Raw genomic sequence first — 20665 nt, 5'->3', positions numbered from 1 at the left:
AATGAATTCTGGCAGAGAAAATGATTTGAAATAACTGCTCCGTGCACATTCATTCACTCCTTGGTTGCTTCTACAGTGCTTTCGGTTACTCATTTAGGTCAAGGATGTGGGTTTAGGCTGCATTAAGCTAACTAGTTTAATTCCTTTCCAGGGCTAAGCAATGCCCGTCTTGCTCACTCGCCAGTGTTTATCTTTGTAACTAATGCGAGCCCAGTGTGACTACAGCTGCAGGAAGCCATATTCTCTCTGAAAAGAAGGAGTAAGCTCGAGCTGCGTCTTGCCTCTTCACATATCTGCAGTCAGAACCTAGAATTCTTAAAGGAAAAAAAAAACTAAGGGAAAAACAATCTTCTGGACACACGTGCCTATCGATGAAACAGAATAAAGGAAATATAAGTATACTTGTGTACAAAATTTGAATGCTCAGCCCCCTTTTTCTGCGCTCAGGGCCCAGCTTTAAGTCAAGATGTGAGCAAATTGTTTTATGTTGTCTTCTGTGAAATGATTCCAACCTTAGGTTTTTGCACGTAGCGTGTGATTTTACATAGCAACAAAGGCATCCACTGACTGAGTATTTGGTTCATTGTGGGTTAAGATGTCTACTAACGTTGCATTTGTACTTCCGGATTGAGGGTAAGCCTGCTTCAAACATTGTCTTCCGCGATGTGATTTTTGCAGCCTTCTCCTTAAACCATGGCGTCTCCGGCTCAGTTTCTATGTCATTATTCTTGCCCGTGGACTCTGGCCTCCTATGCGCGGTGGAGTGATAAAGCTGTGTTGCTAGGCAGAGTTCTGCCAGGCAGCTCATGCTGGGCTTCATATCTGTCATTGCCCCGCTTTCATGTTTCTATGAGGATGGAGATGAGTTGAGACAGAATATCATTGGGAATAGGCGCATAGCTAAGTGCCCAGGTTTCCTGATTCTCCATTGAGTCATCATGAGTGTCTCTGAACAGCACCAGCGGTATTCTTGGCACGCAAGGCTCAGCGGGAATAACACTGAAATAGCAAAGATCGAAACCTGCATTGCTGGAATATTCTCGGCTTGCTCTACGACCTTTTTGGTCTCCCACCTTTGAATCTGCGCCTAAAGCCTCAGTGCCTCTACGGGAAGATCAGGGCCGCCCCAAAGAATGCCAGGCGGAGGGCAGGAGACACGTGAATAAAAGGAGCAGTTGGTGACAGGATCGTATTCGTTTTTTTCCAGCATTCATGGAATTTATATCAGAACCATGGGACTTTGACATCACATGCATTAAAAAAAAAAATCAAAAGAAATTCTAGTTTTTCAAGAGCAAAATTTAAGAAGGGATTAAAAAAGAGAAAGAAGCTTTTGTGACAATTCAATAATATGACAGTTCTATAAATGGAGGGTTAGTTCCCCCCAAAATTTGCCTTCATAAAGACAAAGTATCAGTGTTGGGTCTTCGTAGCTAACAAAAATAACTGGTCATTTGCTTCCTCCCATGAAGTGTTTGGCTGTATGTATCAGTAAATTAACACGACCCTGCCACTGAATGTGTTTATTAGGCTTTTCAAAATGTCTGCCGGGCTTTGGAAGCTCAGAACGGGAGGCGGTTGGTCTGCTTCAGCATTTCTCTGTAAATGCTCCTCTCATGATATGCCTGAAAACCTTCGATATTATAATAATGCTAATAAAAATGGAAAACTCTGAGTTCTTTAGAGATGCATAAAGAAGTGTGATTTCTCTGTGACCTGAATAACTCTTGGAATCGCTGCTCCGGCCCTTTGAAAGAAGGCGGCTGTACTGTACTGCTTTGTGCCCCTTTGAACCTCTAGCTATCTGACTATTTTAAGGATGCAAATAATGGAAGAGAATCTAACTCGGGTTCGACTCTGAAGGACAGGTGGCATCCCCTCCCCCCGGGTCCCCCACCACCATGCAGTCCCCTCTGCCCCCCCCACCCTGCGCAGTCTGTTGAACAGTGCTATCTAGGCTGGCTTCTTAAATGAGAGGTGATCCTGTTGATGAATAAAATTAAAACGATAATACATTTTTTTTTCCCCCACTTGTGCACCTTTTGGGTTTTGTCCCTTTGAGAATCGTAAATTGGATTTGTTATCGCGACCTTTCAAGAGGCACAGCTCTGGCGTCCGGTGTTCATCGCCGGCCGGCAGGGACCCGGGTGGCTGGAGGGATGCTGGGGTGGAAGGCGAACAGCCGTGTCTCTGGAGGCGCGTGGCTCCGGGAAGCAGGGCGATTCAGGGGGAGCTGCTTCCCGCAGGGACCCCTTCTCTCTGCTGAGCTCTCTTGGTGGCGCCGTGGACAGGAGGTGAGGCGTCTGCAGTCACACAGCCTGGGGGGCCCCCGGCGGGCTGCGGTGATATTGCTTCCCCCGCGTGGCATGGCTCAGCGTCTGGGGCGCTTGCTGGGTTTCAAGCCCTTTGTCGGCTTAGGAATTATTTTCTCTCATTTTGACGTGGATCCACTACTCCTGCCACTCATGTTAATAACCAGGGCAGAGAGAGCAAAGGCGGCCAGGGAAGATGGGAGGGGGGCAGACTGGCTGGCATGGCAGACAGTTTTAATCACCACTTTTATGGGTAATTTTCGTGATGACGGATTGCGCCTGTTGATCACAGGAATGCAAATTATCGATAGTAAATGTGCATTGTTTTCCTCACTTTGCGGGATACCGAAGGCTGGCATTAAAAAAGGACACCGTCGTCCGAACGGTAGCACCCAGGCACCTTTTGTTAGACATTTAGAGAGGACACCCTTTTAATTAGACTAAGTACTTGTAGTTGGTCCTTCCAGTTTCCTGCTTACTTAACTGAACAGCCACTGAATTATTTGACATTATTTTTCTTTTGTGAGTTATCGTAGCTGCATAGAGGTGGGCACTGAACGTGTGCCATCCGTGTGCCAGAGGAGGCCTGTCACACCCAGGACTCCCTGTGTGAGGGAGCCGGGAGGCTTTGCGTGCGCAGTTAGCCGGCGTCCGGCCGGGATAGACGGCACGGTGCTTGGTTAATTTAAGAAGAGCTTTCCAGACTCCAGTGAAGTTATCTGTTGGCTGGAGGGATGGACACTGACAGACTGAAGTCTTGGCCGAACTTCTGGAATCAGCCGAGCCTGGCGCGGGGGGCCCGCGGCCCTGCAGACAAGGGGGTGCTGTGCCACGGTGGCCCCGCTGCCCTCTGAGGACGGGGTGCCCCGTCGGAGCGTGGCCGGGTCCCCCCAGCAGCGGGGGACGCCCCAGGGGAGGTTGGCGGCGCCTCCTTTCCCACTCTTCCGGCCGGGCCAGGCCCGGAGCCCCCGTGTCCTGTGCAGGGAGCCCCCTCTCGGGACCCCCCTGCTCACGGCCGTCGGGCGCAGAGGCCGGCGGGGGAGGAGGAGGAGGCTTTGCAGAGGGCACGTTCGGCGAGCACAGCCAGGCCGGAAGACTGTCCTGCACGCGGCCCAGCGTCTGGACGCAGGTCTGCAGGAGGCGGAGGGGCAGCCTGCGTTCCGAGGGGGTCTTCCTGCCGTGCACGCGGCCTGAAGCTGACATCGCCGAGGAGGCCGCAGGCTGGGGGTCCGCCCTGGTTGTGTTGCGTCATTGACTCAATGGAGTCTCCTAATCACAGCTGCTCAAGAGGGGCGCAGAGGGAGCCACAGACCCGGGGGCGGGGTGCCCAGCCGTCTGAGGACTGGGCCGAGTGGTGGGTCTTTTGAGCCGCAGACAAGACACCTGGAGGCCGGCACGAGACGCTTAGCTTCTGAAGCCTTTGCTTCAGTGCAAGCGACGTTCTTTATTACAAGTGCAAGCCCTGCCTCTGAATTAACCGCGGCGGCACTCAGGTGCACGCTGCCAGCCCTCTTCAGGCAAGAGCTGGGTCTGTGTTCCTGATGGCTTTGCTGAACGCCATTTTCCTCTTGCGGTGCTGAATTAAAACAAAAACAAAAACTCAGGGAAATTTGTGAGCAGGTGGATCGTAGGTGGCTTGGACTTGCACGCTCTGACAGCTTATCTGCATCTGAGTGTGAAGGTGGCGGCTCTGGGAGACCGTGATGGGGGAGTTGTTAGGGAGACGGGGCGTCCAGGGATGAGTGTGCTTGTCCACTCTAGGTCTGTTCCTAGATAAGGGCCATTCGTGCTAAGCCTGTGAGGCCGCTTTTTGACACCGAAGGTTCATTTATATTTTACTTTCTGCCCTCCTGTGTTCCCACCCCGACTCTCCTCCTCCCCCGGACAAACTTTGTTGAGAGGTGAAGAAGAAAAAGAAGGCAAACTTTTGAATTTTCAGCTGAAAAGGTGCAAGTTCAGCTTCCAGGTATCACAGTCTCTGTCATGATGCGTATTGATTTTAAATGTCACAATAGATTATTTTTTATTATTTTGTAGTATAGGTTAGTAAAACCTGAAATCCCCGGGGTGGGGGTGGGGGGAAATCATTAGTTTTAAAAGTTTGTACATTCAATGACCAGAAAGTGAAATAGACAGTTTTGTCTTAAAACAGTTTTTTTAAGATATCGATTAACTGGCCTCAACTCTACTGCAAATGTTTGGAGACTGAGAAGAAATGAGTGTAGTGGCATCCCCAGAAGAGAGCCGGCTAGCCTGCTCGCTGTTTTATTTAAGTGTGTGCAAGTGTACGCCCCTCCTGGGGGTCAGAGAAGATCACGGGCCTCCTCCATTTCTCCTCCTCATGTGTTGAAATATGTTACTAGTCCTAGCAGTCTAGTTCAAAGATGTTTTTATTCGAACTTGCGGACAATCTCTTAGGACATAAACTTTTGTATTGGCTTCTCACTGCTGTAGGACATATATAACATTTCAAACACAGCTTTAAAAGTCAAGGCTAATGACAGGATAACTATATTTATAGGTTTGTTTAAAATTGGCATCTATTTTTAACGTGGTTACAGTATATTGGCTCTCCTAACCTTAATGCAAGATTAGAAAAGCAAAGCAAATATCAATCTACTACAGATATGAGAATACAGATCGACAAAAGAAAGGGTAAGAAGTGCTTAAATAAGAAAAAGTGGCACTGGAGAAAAAGTTGGGGACTTTCCCCAGCATCAGCAACCCCCAGAAGATACCTTTTCCTATCCATTGATCTGTAAAGTCGATATTTAAAGAATATTAGTGCAGTGTGCTTGGGGAGAGGTGAAGAGGTGGGAACTAATATTTATAAAGTGCCTACTTCCGCTGTGCTGGGCCATGACTTGCTAGTCCTCTGAGCAAAGAATTATCATCTTGATTTTAGGCACGGGGAAGATAAAGTTTTGAAGATACTATGTAACTGGCCAAACTCATAGAGCCAGTATGTGGTTCAGGTAAAACTTGTGCCACATCACGCTGCCGGTCACGTGGGCACATGTTGTACATGCGTGTGTGTGTGTGTGTCCCCGATCGGGATAGAGTAGCAGGGGCTGAAGTATCCAGAGCAATTAGAAAGAAAACAGGAAGATGGATAGATGGATGGATGGGAGGGAGGGACAGAGGAAGGAATAAAAGTTTTCCTCTGTGAATCAAAGGGATTCATCTGCTTATTCACCCTCCATTGGGAAGATGAAAGCTATTTTAAGTGTTAAGACCAACACTGTTCTAGTCTGTTCTTTTGGCTGCACTAAAACTCAGGTGTAAGCCAGTCCTGGGAGCCAGCAAGAGTCTGTTTCGATGGATGTTCATTATGACACAGGTGATAAGACTAGAGCTCGGAAAAGTAAAAGGATTTTTTTTTAAGTAAAATGTGACGTCATTGCCTTAAGTTGTTGCAGCAGCTATTTTTGGGCACACAGCAGCGCTGGGTCGCGGTCGTTGTGTGGCTGGGGCGCGGGAGGGAGGGCCGGCGTGCTCTGAGTGGCTGGGGCGCGGGAGGGAGGGCTGGCGTGCTCTGAGTGGACCTGAAGCTTGGGGGCTGTGTGGTTTACTGTTCACAGGTGTAGCCTCCCGCTCGTGTCTCTGTGTTTGATCGCCTTCCCACCTTGAAGCGACCTGAGTGATATTATATAGGAAGCAGGAGTTTTATTAAAATAGGAGCGATATGCTTTCCCCTGGAAACCGTTTCATTCAGTGCCAAGAGAAGCAGAAATCCTTCCCTTCCCCCCACTTCCTCTGGGTTCCCCATATTGGCTGTACACGGAGGAAAGAAAGCCCCTTATTGAGGACAATATTGAAGGGAAGGGAGGTCAGGGCAGGCAGGCGAAAGGGAGGTGCTTGGAGGGACAATACATTCTCTGTGTTATTTTAAATAGTATGTGACATTACTTCTCAGTTGAAGCTGAAAGTCAAAGCCTCTTGAAATATGTATGGATCCACAGGACCACTTTTGCACCCAAGAAAGGAGGAAGGTGCTGGCAATGAGCCATGCTGAAATCCTGGGTTGAGAGTTTGAAGGTGGAATTGGGGGAGAGGAGGGCAGAGGTCACAGCAGCAACAGGAAGTACTGTTTGCAGACGGGTAGGTCAGTCTTAAATCTCCAGTTAGCTCCGATTTATTGTTCCTGCAGAGTGACCGCTATCTTCCAGCAGTGCAGTTTTCTACTATATGGCTATATTTAGTTAGAAGATTTTTTTTTTTTTTTTTAATTATCAAATGAAGGTTTCCCAGAGTTTGCCTTCTCCTGGCAGGTAACTTGGGTCTCAGGCTGAGTTACGGTCTGTGGCCCCACGTAGAGTCAAGAGCGCCTGCTCCCCCCAAAGGGTCATATGCATGCTTTCCTGCCTAATACCCATAAGAGGCTTTAGGGGGGAAGGAGAAGAATATAAACACAGAAACCACATCCTAACAGCTGCCTCCAGTTAGCTCTGTTTCCCCCCCAGCTTTTAAATCTTAGAGCGGCACCTAATTTGTCCCACATGGCTTTCCTCCCAGTGGAAGCGCTATCCCTTCGCCCTGTAGCTCTCTTTGAGCGAAAGCAAACAGTCGTGAAGAACTAACTAGTTCTGCTAGTTTAGATCACTGTCGTTAGGTCGCTGGTTGGCAGGTGCCTGTGAACGAGAAGGAGACACCCATTTGTAGACGGTGAGAGATTTAGAACAAAGTCTGAATCCATTTCGGGGCCAGTGGGCCTATCAAAATACCTCTCAACAAAGCACTCCATGAAGTTAGTTGACCAAATAAAGGAGCTTGTGAACCAGTGAGTGGACTACTGTGGTTTGAATAGATATGCAACTTTAACCTAGGATGACCAATTGGAATCATCTAGGGTGTTTAAAAAATTCACAGACATGCCCAACTCCTTCCCCTGATATTCTTCCTCAATTTTAATAAGCCTGGGAGTGAGGCGGGTAGACTTAAACAGATTTGTGTTCTGGCGGATTGCAACTTGCACTAATTATATTCATTTTTAAAAATTTCTAGATTATTTCTTTCTTATGTATTTCATTCATGTCTGTATTTCCTCCTCCATGTTTCTTTGTTTTTTTCCTTCTTAATATAGTAAGGCTGAGGATAGATGCTTCTGGGGCAGGAAGAATACTGAATTAAGTTGTTTCCTTCACGGAGACTAGTCTTCTGTTTTTCCTTTCCAGTTCCTGTGCATTTCACATTGCTGCTGAGATAGTATGGCATGAGATCCACACAGCCAATGTCTTTGTCTGCTGACTTTTCAAAAGGGAAATTGGTCCAGTTTAAAAAAAAAAAAAGAAAAGAAAATTAAGATTAGTGTTAGTGACAGGGAACAGCGGTTCTCGCATAGAGACTTAGCTCTCCAATAATGTCTTATTCAAGATTTATTGGTCATCTGAATTTTATTGCATATATGCAGAATACTGCTGGCTCGTGTCCACTATACTGTGAGAAATATGTGTGCTTCACCTTGAAAAAGGAGTACCTGAATTAGTCCTTATAAAATCACCTTGTCCTGGTGATGCTGCTGAAGAACTGATAGTCTTTTCATAAAGTAAGGAATAAACCTATCACCGGTTGCTTTAAAAGGTCATTGTCTCTCGAAAAGTAGATTAGCTCACTTTGTTCCATGGGCAGGAATCATCACTTTGGAAAACTGTACATACCAAGTAAATTTCTGCTCTCACTTTTGGCTTGCTCTTGTAAAAGAGGTTTCATGCCTACCAGTTTTCACTTGCTAATGTAAGTCACAGCTCCTCACAGGTAGAGTGGCGGGACACCAAGGATGCTGCGTCTAGTGTGCTTTTAAAGTTTCTCCTCTTAACAAACGCAGATTCCCAAGCATGGGACGCCTGCACAGAAACACTGACGACAGATTCGGCGATTGAATATTTTGGATGTTGTTGGAGGCCAGTGGTTAGGAAGTGAGTCACAGCCGTAACTGAAGTGACTCAGTTGCGTTTTATGGAAGAAAGTGACTGAAATGGCACCTCTCCCTTGGTTCGTACGTATCATGCAGAATGGACCCGCTCTTCTCCCGAGATACAGCCTGTGGATCTCTGCTACGTGTAAATCCTCATGTAACAGAGACGGTGATTTAGCCTGTCACTTAGAAAAGCCTGTGAATTTATGTGAAGGGAAGGGATAAACATTGCCATGATATTTGCTGGAAGAATCATAATTAACTCTGTATTCTCTCCTTTCTAAGCTAAAAATGGGATAGGATGAGTTGGGGGCAGGGGGGTGGGGGGTGGTTGGTTCAGTTCCACTAGAAGGAATAATGTTCCACGTTGATACATCTGAAACTACAACCTTCCTCTACTAACTAATCCGTCTAGGGTGTTCAGAAAGGAGGAGTTCGGCCTAAATCTGCTTAATCCTTTAAACAATGAAACAGTTATAACTGCTCTCATTGCAAATGGTTCTAAAATGTCATAGTCATTGCCAGACGGGGCCCGGTAGAGGATGGCGAGTTTTCTCAATGAACCAGGACTCTCATTAAGAACACCAGTTATTGAACTCTTTGGTAATACTGGAATGTGCTCCGGAGCCTTTGAGGTCTTGTAGGTTTAGCCTGACTTTTTATGATATTTCCCAGATGGCCGGCTCTCCTGCCTCTTGCCAGTGTCGAGGGCTTTTTATCCCAGAGCCCACAGCCTCTGTGCTCCTCTAATTAGTATTTTTCTTTTCTTTTTTGCTCCCTCTTCATAGTTTCTCTTCTCCTCTGCCACTTTTAAACCACCGAGAACTTGCTCTGACTTCCAGAATCCCAAATTGGTTTTTCTTTCCTTCTTCCCTTTATAACCCAGGAGTGGTATAAGGATTTCAGGGTGAATCCAGATAAGAATTTCCTTGTAATTAACTCAGGTTATTACTCGTGTCTCCAGCCTGTGGGACGTGGGGTGGGCCCGGGAGGGTCTGACTCCCCACCTTCCTGTTCCATAAAGCACGTGGGCTTTGGCTTGCCATGTTTATTTTGCTTGAATGCTCCTTTGCTTTGTTCGTGATGTTCTGTGTTTGCTGATGAAATTTTCACCCCCAAACAAGAAGCAATTCCACTTTCCCTTCTAAAAGCAGTTAACAGGCTCTGAATTCTGTCTTTACCCAATAGTCTCTTTGCCTTTTTTTTTTCCTTCTTGGAAGGGTTATTTATTGGGACTACACATCCACATACATTAACAGGCCTGTTTAGATGTAAGGAAGGCCCAACCCTGCCCCCTGGCCCCTGCACAGTATTAGGACTTACAGACGTTTTATAAAAGGCTGGGTTTTCGAGAGTCGAGGGACCAGTGTCTGTCGATTTTCCCAATTTAACTCCTGTGTTAAATGGAGACTGTGAAAGGGCTACTCACACTGAATGTCTTTACTTGGAATTCCATTAATAAAGCGCACGTTTCCCCAGTGATCATAAATTCCCATTCCTTCTTTGCTTCTGGTGAGCTCTCTCGTCTCTTTCCCAAGATTAACTGGAGTGTTAGATTCAGAGTAATGCTCATTGGAAGTATTCAGTAAATTAAGGAAAATTTAAATAAATGCATTAAGGCCAGAAAGGGAAAAAAAGTTCCTGGAAAGCTGTGAATTACCTCCATCCCCAAACATAGCTTTTTGAGAAAACATCGAATGTGTTTAATGAGTACTTTGGCATGCAGAGTTTGTTGTCTCGATGAGTCATCAGCGTGCAGTCACATTATCAGGGTTCCAGGTTACCCCCACAAGTTAGTCTAGTTTTTTTCCGCTTTTTGTTTTGGTAAAGGTACTAATCAAAAGTAAAAGGAGACACTCTGAAAGCATGGGTTAGAGAACTCAGAGCGCCTGGCAGTGTCTAGCTCAATCCACACTCTCACCCTTAGGAAATGTCCTGAACCTCAGTGTCACTCAGTCCTTCTGTGTTTCAAATGTATGAACTCTTCTTTAAAGAGAAGATCATTGCCTCATCCTCTAAATCAGCTAAGAAGTTTTCCCTATCATTCTGCAGTCTTCCTGAGATTGAATTACACAGATTTCTTAACCTTGTTTACATTTGTACCCTTGATCTGTTTAGGGTGACTTTTCAGAATGGCGTTTACTTACAGTCCTGAGAAGATGGTGTAGCCGAGGGCATGGTGAGCAGAGACTGGTGGTGAGTTACCTGGTGCATCTCACAGGTTATGCTTTGAGGTTTACATTCTTTCCCTTTGAGATTTCCCCATTGTTGGTCTTGTCAGTGGACCTAAGCTGAGATAGAGGTAGGAGTGTATTATGAGTTTCTTTGCTTGCCAACAGGGCCAAAAGATTGTGGACAAAGCTTCCTTCCCTTGGCATATAATACCAATGGTGCTTATTTCTAGAAATAATGCATTGTGAATGTATTACCATGAAACCATCTGAACTCGTCTTTAGAAGTCACTTTTCGATTCAGTATGAACCCCTGCTGGGTTAATGAGTTCTCTAAGCTCGCCGCATGCTTCATGAAGACTCCTTGCTTTAGTGTCTCATATCCCAGGTTTGGGGGTAATAAGAACTTGATCATCATGTTTTTCAGCTCTCACTCTTATAGACAAAGGGATTCTAATCCTTTTAAGTCTTCTGGGTCTCTCCCTATCTGGATCACTGTCATTTCTCTCCTCTTGACTGTCTGCAGTCTTTGAGTGGTCGAGTCCGAATTTAAGATGGAATACCAGGTGTCAGCATACTTTAGGTTTGGGTATTAAGAGGGAAACACTTTCAGTAACTGAGCTGATTACCATCAGCTGACAGTTGGCCTTTGGGCTCCAGCAGCGCATTAGGACGCAGTCTTCATCAGAGGCTGCAAGTTCCTTTCCTGGGTTCTGACACCCTGTAGCCCATTGATCATCCTCCAGATGTAATTTATACTCGTTTCCCTTTGCCGCCTGCTATTCCAGTTGCCCACATTTCGGCTTTCCGCCACTGTTCTGTCTCTTCCCGCAGTCCTGGGGAACCTCCTGCAATCCGTGTCTTGTCAACTTGGCCTTCAGTTCCCTCTGGTCACCTTCGGTGCAGGACGACTTCTTTTGGGAAGTAGCCTTTGAGGAGCCCCGGCCAGCACTGGCGGCCCAGACTCCTCACCGACGGCACCCAGGGGCGCCAGCACCCAGCCTCCTGCCGCTCCAGCCGGGGCTGAAGTCACCATCGGCCGATGACTTCATAGTTCCTTTTGCAAGTGTGGAACCTATTCAGGCGACTGGGGAGAGTCCTCAGGGGAGGCTGCTGCTTTGGGCTCTAGCGGACACTCAGGATTTTCCAGGTGTGTTCCTCGACGCTGCTGCTACTGCGTGTCTATAAGGCACGCCCTAGGAGATGCATTTTGAAAATGAGAGCTCTCGCTGGAGTCTTTACAGCAAGCTCCCTACAGGAAGATTTTCCTGGAAACATACACTGGCAATCACTCTTCTTGCCTCAGCAAATCTCCAAAGTTTGTCACGTGCTCTATAGGTAGCTACTTTGCATTCAGTATTTGATGATAAGTCTTTCTAGACTGCAGTGATACTTAGGACGGTAGCCTGCCAGGCTCCTCTGTCCACAGAATTCTCCAGCTGAGAATACCGGAGTGGGTAGCCATTCCTATCTCCAGGGTCTTTTACGGACCCACAGATCAAACAACCAGGTCTCCTGCACTGCAGGCAGATTCCTTACCATCTGAGCCACCAGGGGAGTCCTTATAATTACTGTATGATTAAAAATTCTCTATCAGTTTCTGTTGTCTGTAGAACTTCTACTTGATTTTACGTTTTACATTTTGAGTTAACGCATTCATGAGGTTAAAAATCAACCCAATATTAAAAGAAACATATTGTTTGCCTTCCACCCTTGCCTTTCTCCCCCTGGTCCCCACTATCCTCTGTAGAGAGAACCTCTTTTATTAGAATTTTGAGTGTTCCATTTTTGTACAAATACAAGCACATCCAAATATATATTTTTATAATCCCTTCTTTCTTCCTCAAAGCATGTTATACTCAGAGCTTATTATATCCTCTGTTCTGTACCTTGCTTTTTAAATTGGAGACTTAAATATGAAAATTCCATATCAGTACACAGAAAGCTTGCTCATTATTCTTTATTTTTTATTTTTTTATTTTTTTATTTTTTTTTTTTTTTTTTAAATTTTATTTTATTTTTAAACTTAACATAACTGTATTAGATTTGCCAAATATCAAAATGAATCCGCCACAGGTATACATGTGTTCCCCATCCTGAACCCTCCTCCCTCCTCCCTCCCCATTCCATCCCTCTGGGTCGTCCCAGTGCACCAGCCCCAAGCATCCAGTATCGTGCATCGAACCTGGACTGGCAACTCATTTCATACATGATATTTTACATGTTTCAATGCCATTCTCCCAAATCTTCCCACCCTCTCCCTCTCCCACAGAGTCCATAAGACTGTTCTATACATCGGTGTCTCTTTTGCTGTCTCGTACACAGGGTTATTGTTACCATCTTTCTAAATTCCATATATATGCGTTAGTATACTGTATTGGTGTTTTTCTTTCTGGCTTACTTCACTCTGGATAATAGGCTCCAGTTTCATCCACCTCATTAGAACTGATTCAAATGTATTCTTTTTAATGGCTGAATAATACTCCATTGTGTATATGTACCACAGCTTTCTTATCCATTCATCTGCTGATGGACATCTAGGTTGCTTCCATGTCCTGGCTATTATAAACAGTGCTGCGATGAACATTGGGGTACTCGTGTCTCTTTCCCTTCTGGTTTTCTCAGTGTGTATGCCCAGCAGTGGGATTGCTGGATCATAAGGCATGTCTATTTCCAGTTTTTTAAGGAATCTCCACACTGTTCTCCATAGTGGCTGTATTAGTTTGCATTCCCACCAACAGTGTAAGAGGGTTCCCTTTTCTCCACACCCTCTCCAGCATTTATTACTTGTAGACTTTTGGATCGCAGCCATTCTGACTGGTGTGAAATGGTATCTCATAGTGGTTTTGATTTGCATTTCTCTGATAATGAGTGATGTTGAGCATCTTTTCATGTGTTTGTTAGCCATCTGTATGTCTTCTTTGGAGAAATGTCTATTTAGTTCTTTGGCCCATTTTTTGATTGGGTCATTTATTTTTCTGGAGTTGAGCTGTAGGAGTTGCTTGTATATTCTCGAGATTAGTTGTTTGTCAGTTGCTTCATTTGCTATTATCTTCTCCCATTCTGAAGGCTGTCTTTTCACCTTGCTAATAGTTTCCTTTGATGTGCAGAAGCTTTTAAGGTTAATTAGGTCCCATTTGTTTATTTTTGCTTTTATTTCCAATATTCTGGGAGGTGGGTCATAGAGGATCCTGCTGTGATGTATGTCAGAGAGTGTTTTGCCTATGTTCTCCTCTAGGAGTTTTATAGTTTCTGGTCTTACATTTAGATCTTTAATCCATTTTGAGTTTATTTTTGTGTATGGTGTTAGAAAGTGTTCTAGTTTCATTCTTTTACAAGTGGTTGACCAGAGTTCCCAGCACCACTTGTTAAAGAGATTGTCTTTAATCCATTGTATATTCTTGCCTCCTTTGTCGAAGATAAGGTGTCCATATGTGCGTGGATTTATCTCTGGGCTTTCTATTTTGTTCCATTGATCTATATTTCTGTCTTTGTGCCAGTACCATACTGTCTTGATAACTGTGGCTTTGTAGTAGAGCCTGAAGTCAGGTAGGTTGATTCCTCCATTTCCATTCTTCTTTCTCAAGATCGCTTTGGCTATTCGAGGTTTTTTGTTTTTCCATACAAATTGTGAAATTATTTGTTCTAGCTCTGTGAAGAATGCTGTTGGTAGCTTGATAGGGATTGCATTGAATCTATAGATTGCTTTGGGTAATATACTCATTTTCACTACATTCATTATTCTTTACAACTTCATTTTATTGTATGGATGTGCTATAATTTATTTAGGCCATCCCTAGCGGTGGACCCTTGGGTTGCTGGCAGTAATTTTCTATATAAGCAATGCTGTTATATATAAAACCTTGTGCACACATTTCAGATATGTGCCTACAGAACTTTATCCTGTTTCCTTGCCCATTTCCTTGTAGACCTTATAAGCTGCTATAAAAGTTGAGTAAACATGATGTTTTTTTTTTATTTGCTTTAATATATCCACAATACTTACTAAATAGGGAAACAACTTTGTCTTGGACTTCAGGATGCCCCCAATCCAGAGTTCTGTTTTTCATTTGAACCTAACTGATGCCTAATTCTTTGTGCATCTTTAAGTCAGAGAATTGAGCTAAAAGACAGTGAATATAAGCATTCTACATTCATATGAGTTAAAGAGTTAAACTTTGTGGTATTTTGCCATGCAATGAAATATTAAAATTTTAATTAGATTATTGGCTACTTTAGAGAAAAGGAATGAAAGTGTTATATTACAGTTTAAGAACCGAGAATTTAAATGTAACTGGATGAGCAACAAATTAATGTTATAATAGACTGGTCAGGGAGGGTTCATAACTCTGATTCTGAATTCTGAATTTTATATACCTTTTATATGTTGTTCTCTAGGTATTCTTGGGTTCAGAAGTTGCTTTGTGGGTGCATTTGTAATTCATAGCCTCCCAAAGGAAAGGCTATAAACTTCTCAAGTGAATAATTCTGTTTTATTCTCTGGTTTTTCATTTTCTGTGTATTCCTCATCATACAAAGAGTCTGTGGGCCATTATGAATCTTGCTATTTCTATATTTAAGCATAACTAGTTTTCCCAGAATGTAATTTCCTCTATTCATGGATAAATTCAGTTTACTGCTTACCATCTGTCCTTTTGGAGTATTTAGTATCCCACTCAGTTTGGTGTCAGAGCCAGTCACTATGGATAAGATGTTAAAAATAAGGCAGAGACCAGGGCAAGACTCTGGTAAGGGAAGCTACTCACCTCCTCTGAGCTAAGTAATTTACAGAGGAATCTCGACTGTAAAATGTGAGTGAGTAAAAGCCCCGTGTCTTCCCTCTGTGTTACCGAAAGATGCATAGTGGTGAGGCCTGGGAAACACCCACATGGGGTTTGCAAGGAGCTCATTCCGTAGCGGAAATGGTAGATGTTCCATGTTATCTCCTACATGTATTACTTTATGAGTTGCTCTTGTCTTTGAAGACTCTCAAGGGTTATTAGAAATGGTTAAAAAAAATTGTTCAAATGGTCTTTAAAGATTTTCTTATTCAAAAATAGGAAAATGACTCTGGAAACTGTTAAGAGGTCTACATTACCGTCCTGTGACCGTTTGTTCTCTCTAGTTTGTTGAATACTTCTCTCTGTCTCTCTTTATTTTTTTCTGGCAGTTCATTAGGAATTCTGTTGGGGGATGCACTTCTATCAGCACATTATCAGCAGCTGAAGAATTTTCAGTTTTCTGCTCACTCAGTGCTTGTAAAAATTGAATATATATCGCTTCCCCTTTATCATGTTGAAAATCTCCGGTTTATGGTCTGTTGAAATTCATCTTGTTATATTCAAAATGCATCTCCTGGAAGCAGCAACAATGCACAAGACTTGAGTACACCTAATTCTCAGTGTTTTTGTTTCAATTCCTTTTCTACACTTTTTACTTGGAGATATTTTGTTTTAATCTTCCCTTCCCCTCTTCTCTAGCCAAGTTTTTTGTTTGTGAAAAGTCATATTTTTCCAAGCTATATTCTGTGTGATACAATATGGCTGGGTTTCAAGATGTTCCTCAGCTCTTGCATCCAGCTACTAATTCAGCACTCTGAAAAAAAAACCTAAATGATGTTTGTGGTGATGGGTCAGTGCCAGTGGAAGGAAATAATTTTGCAGAAGATGAATCTATTTCCAAGTAATGTTGGCTGGGTTGAAGCTTACATTGGAATTTGTTAGGTTGTCTGATAGAAAACCAAATTTGACCAAGACAAGGCTGTGTGTACACTATCTGTCTTTGTCTCCTCCTGTATACCTTACGCTGTGTGTGTGTATATATATTATACAGGCTATGATTTCACTTTGATAGTTAATGTTAGGCTTTAAAAGGATTAAAATAGTAGCATTCATTCCCCTTACTATATAAACTTTTTTGGTGGGTGTTTTAAAAAATATATTAAATCAAATTTTATAATAATGAGCTATCTTCTAAAACAGTTTTTTTTGTTGTTTTTTTTTTGTTTAATGTGTCCGGCTGTTTAACTGTATTTCATTTAATCACTGCGCCAGTTTAAGAAATGTTATCAATCTTAATTTACAGGTGACAAAATAAGCTGGGAGAAGTTAAATAACTTACTCAAGGCCATTGAATTAATAAGTGGCAGAGCCAGATTTTGGGTCTTGGAGTCTTGCTGTCACTGATCCAATTTTTGATTGATCTGTCTTAGTGAAGTGCCAGTGAGATTTCACTTTAAGACTTACTTTGTGCTGGTTTTCTCAATATATAAAATCTCAGTGGTGACAACAGATTCCTCAATATTTTCTCTTGTCCACTCTGGACAGGGGACGGTGGTGTGGTGTGGACATAGCCTGCTAGTTACATATATCCTGTTGCTGACACTTAGAGACCAGTTTTACAACTTGAATAACTTTCTGAACGCTTTGATGCCAGAGATTGGGCTCTCTTCCAAATGATCAAAATTATTATTGATAAGTTAATAAAAGAAAAAGGAAAGACATCTGTTATCACTTTCTACTAGGAAAATCACGTTTTCTTCTAACAAGATAGTTTTTAAGTATTAATAAAATTGTAGCTTTACTTCTTACCCTTGAATTTTATTTCTCAGTCTTGATTTGACAAGCAGAAGTGGAAAGCAGGAAATATTTTTGCCTAGACAACTTAAGAAAAATAAACATTTGGAGTGTTGTGATGATCTCCTGCTGGCAGCGTAAGTCTTCTTACTTGTTTCCACCTGGAAATATAAGTGCCCTTTCCCCCACCTTCACTTTTTCAGGTTGATGTACCATTTTCCTTGGTAGGTAATGTGCTTGGGGTAGAGTGTATCCTCATTTGAGAGATTAGGGAATTGAGGATTGGAAGGCATAATCATCTTGCGCATAATACACACAGCTAGCAGGGGCAAAGCTGGGACTCACATTTTGGTCTGTTCGTCCAGAATCTTAGGCTTTTGATCCTGGTGCTGTAGTGTCCAGGCTGAGGGGCGTGGTGTGACTTGTGGCATTGTGGGGGCTAGGGTGCTCAGAAGCGAGTCCTGCTCTGAATAAGTGTTACAGTTTTGGAGAGAGTGGAGTTCATAGTAAAGTAATTTTATTTTCCCTGCGCATCTTCCCTAGAATGAGTTACCGCTGCTTTTTCTGTACAGGGTATTTATTGAATGATGAGTTTAAAAGGGTACATGGTGATACATAACAGCCGATCTTCGTGTTAATGGTATAGTTAAGCTTTTTATGATCGAGTGAGGTGATTTTGATTATTAGGGTCTGGTCCAGGCTTTGATCAGACATATCCATTTCATAATAAGCCCCCAGTTGTGTAGTGAGTTCTGCCTTTTATTACACTGTACAGAGTAATTCCTTTGTAAAGAATGACTGACTTTTCTTCCTCTTAGGAAGATTAATAGTTTTTCACTATTAATGAGGTTCCATCTGCTCATCTGGCCTTCCACTCTAAAGGTTATACTTATTACCATATTCAAAAACCAATCCAACTGTGTAATCAAAGTTAAAAAAAAATTTTTTTTAAACCAAAGGTTCAATCTTGGTTTTTATAATGTACTTCTTTGGTTACTAAAGTGGGGATGGGTAACTCCACTTCCTTCTTTTTCCATGTTTTCTTGGATTCCGCTTCGCTGCTGCTTGTCATCCGTCCACCCACCACAGATCACACAAATTAAACTATATGATACGAGATACAGTACAGAAAGCAAGGGTGCACCCACGCAGCCGCCGTCCGGCCCAGTCTCCTTCGTATCCAGGGCACGAAGGTGAGCCAGGGGGAGCCCCCAGTGCCGTCTGCCTGTGGGAATCCGATTCGTGGCCCATTCCTTTGTGTTCTCCTCCTTTCAAGCGGGGTGCTTCGGCATCTGCAGCAGAGCCCGGGGGTCCTGCTGCCCGCGACCCCCAACAGGGCATGTCTCGGGGGCGCCGGGCGAGGGGGCCGGCTGGAAGCTAGCAGGCCCTGACTGCGTAGCTAAAAATATGAATAAATGAAGTTCCATACCACAAATGGAGTAAAGTTTAATGATAGGGGATTACTGGAACATTTTATTAACTGGGGTTTTGCTGTAAAAAAAAATTAGCTTTTGAAAAAAGTTCAACCTCTGAGCCTCTGTGGAAGGGTTTGGCCGGGGATGGTGGTGATGACGGCCGCTGGCACGGTTATGCAAACCCTGCGCCGTCACACCCTGCAGTCACCGAGCTCATTTTTCCTTTTTGCTCCCCTCCCCTCCTGCCCCCACCCACCTTTCCACTTCCCTTGCCTCTCCCTGCCTTTTCAGGCCCACCCCTCATTATCAGCCTGGGGTAGCGCTGCTGACTTATCTAATCTCATGGTTTGGAAGGTAACGACAAATGAGTGTCAGTACGCATAATCTTTAACAGTCCACCTGACTTTCCAGGTTGGTCTTTGATAAAAAGGTCCTCACGATCGTCCACTGTCACAAATGCTGTCCTTTTCAGTACAGGTGAAGCAGGTTGTAGCAACAAGGCAGATACACCCAAGCTTCCAGTATGATTCGAAACAAGACGCCCTTTCTCCATTCAAGTGTAATTTTTCCAAGGGCCAGTAATGAAACGCAGTGAAAGCACAAGCACATACCTTGTTCTGCCTGATCCTTTTTTACTAAACAAATAACCTTTTTTTTTTTTTTTTAAAAAAAGAAACAAGGGCTGTCTACTAGGCAGAATATAATTCTAGTTTAGTAGCTTTACTTAAAAAAAACAAACAAACTGGATTATAAATAACTAAAGGATATTCAGGTGGAAAGAGTGTGCCGGCTGGGTCAGGAGAGGGATGAGCCATGAGCTGTCCTGGGAGACCTAGGGTAAGTTTGTAATCACTTGATGAGGAGGGGGTCCTTTTACAGCGGCAGCCTGCCTTTCACTCAGCATTGTCTTTTTGGTTCTGTTTCTTTTTTTCCATTTACGTCTCCTAGATCTGTGGTTCTCAACACTGGCTGCACGTTTAGAATCCACTTGGGGCTGGGGAGAGCGTGCTGGGACCCCACCCTTGGAGAGTCCCGGTGTGATTGGCGTCAGGTTGGTGTCAGGTGAGGCCAGAGTGGTGGTGGGTTTGCTGTCTCTCCAGGGGATTCTAATATGCAGCTGAAACAGGAGCTGTTGGCCGCGGAGGTTGACCAGCTGTCTGAATAAGTGGGCACGCCTTAGAACTGCAAAGTAAGTGGGGTTTTGAGTCAGAGACCGAGCAGTTTCCCCACTGAAGTCTCAGCCTTCTCGACCACTTGTCATCGAGCGGACTGGCTGGAAATCTCTGCTTCCAGAGGGAACAGATGTGTTCTCCTGATGCACAGCCACTGAATGGCTCGATGCTGAAGTCTGGTTCTCGGCTAGGAAGAGGCGCAGCTTTCTAGAACAGTCTGGCCTTGCTTTGACAGTCACGGATGGATGATTGACGCAGGGAGTGTCATGTAGATACATCTGATGGATCTCTTGCCCCAGTCAGGGTCCCTCAGCCACTCTCAGAGCTCTTTCAAACCTGGTGCCAATGTACATCCTTGGACAACAAGGAATGTGCACAGAAACTGCTAACAAGGGGCGTGAACAGAGGCCACATGCTACAACTTCTTCTGGGGGCAGTTTCCCACTTCCCTTGTAAAATTTTTCACTGCTGGTTTCGTGAAATGTTAACAGATTTTGCTTCATTGATGCTTTTTCTTGTGGCTACTCAGAAAAATGCGTCAAAGAAGCTTGGTTTATTCCCGTCTGCACTGTGGCTTATGGGCTGAACTCATTCACAGGAAAAATGGCAGAGGGCTCCCTGGCTTGTTTTGGTGGAGGCATTAGAAAGCCTGATGGTTTCATCACAGCTGGAGATGTCCCTTCACCTCCCTAGCTGTAGACTGCTGCTCAGCACCTACTGTTCGCCTATGCTGATGGGTCTGTATGGAAAAGGCCCTGTCTCCTCTCTGAGGTCCTTCCCTTCTACAGGGTTTCTGTCTCTACAGCTTTTTGGTAGGAGTATGAGTGGGGGTCCCCTGACCCCCAAGGAGTTTAGAGTTTAAAGCCATCTAAAAGAAGTCATATCATTGGTTTGCCTCATTTCCTGTATTCAAGGCTCATTTTAAATAATTCTTTGTGTGTGGTCAGATTTTCTAGTTTAAAAAAAAATGAGAGAATTCACAGAGTATTTAAAATCTGTGTTACAAATAACCATGCATTATTTGGCTTAGCTTTATTCAAAAACAAGGGCTGGGTTTACATTCATTGATTGACTTCTTGGTCAGATTTGTGTACCGAATGTGTGCT

The 20665-nt window shown here is 44.0% G+C and overlaps 1 protein-coding gene and 1 long non-coding RNA gene across 9 annotated transcripts in view; one reads left to right on the top strand and one right to left on the bottom strand.

The window, feature by feature from the left end:
* EFNA5 (ephrin A5) overlaps window positions 1-20665 on the top strand; it is a 292511-nt gene that overhangs the window by 55284 nt on the left and 216562 nt on the right. The window contains exon 3 of one of the 8 annotated variants that reach the window (XR_008708937.1): window positions 10345-11547. The exons of the other annotated variants lie outside the window; for them this stretch is intronic. The gene's annotated coding sequence lies outside the window, so the exon portion shown is untranslated. The remainder of the gene's footprint in view (window positions 1-10344; window positions 11548-20665) is intronic. 8 annotated transcript variants of the gene reach the window in all.
* Window positions 7429-10780, bottom strand: LOC129640730 (uncharacterized). Its single transcript, XR_008708938.1, has 3 exons — window positions 10656-10780; window positions 10374-10517; window positions 7429-7559 (listed from the first exon to the last, which is right to left on the bottom strand). It is a non-coding gene; the product is annotated as an uncharacterized LOC129640730 (long non-coding RNA).

This window comes from Bubalus kerabau, chromosome 1, assembly GCF_029407905.1.
Source record: "Bubalus kerabau isolate K-KA32 ecotype Philippines breed swamp buffalo chromosome 1, PCC_UOA_SB_1v2, whole genome shotgun sequence".
In the NCBI taxonomy this organism is placed as follows: domain Eukaryota; kingdom Metazoa; phylum Chordata; class Mammalia; order Artiodactyla; family Bovidae; genus Bubalus; species Bubalus kerabau.
The sequence above is the reverse complement of the archived record's forward strand: the minus strand, read 5'-3'. Positions and strand labels throughout refer to the sequence as shown.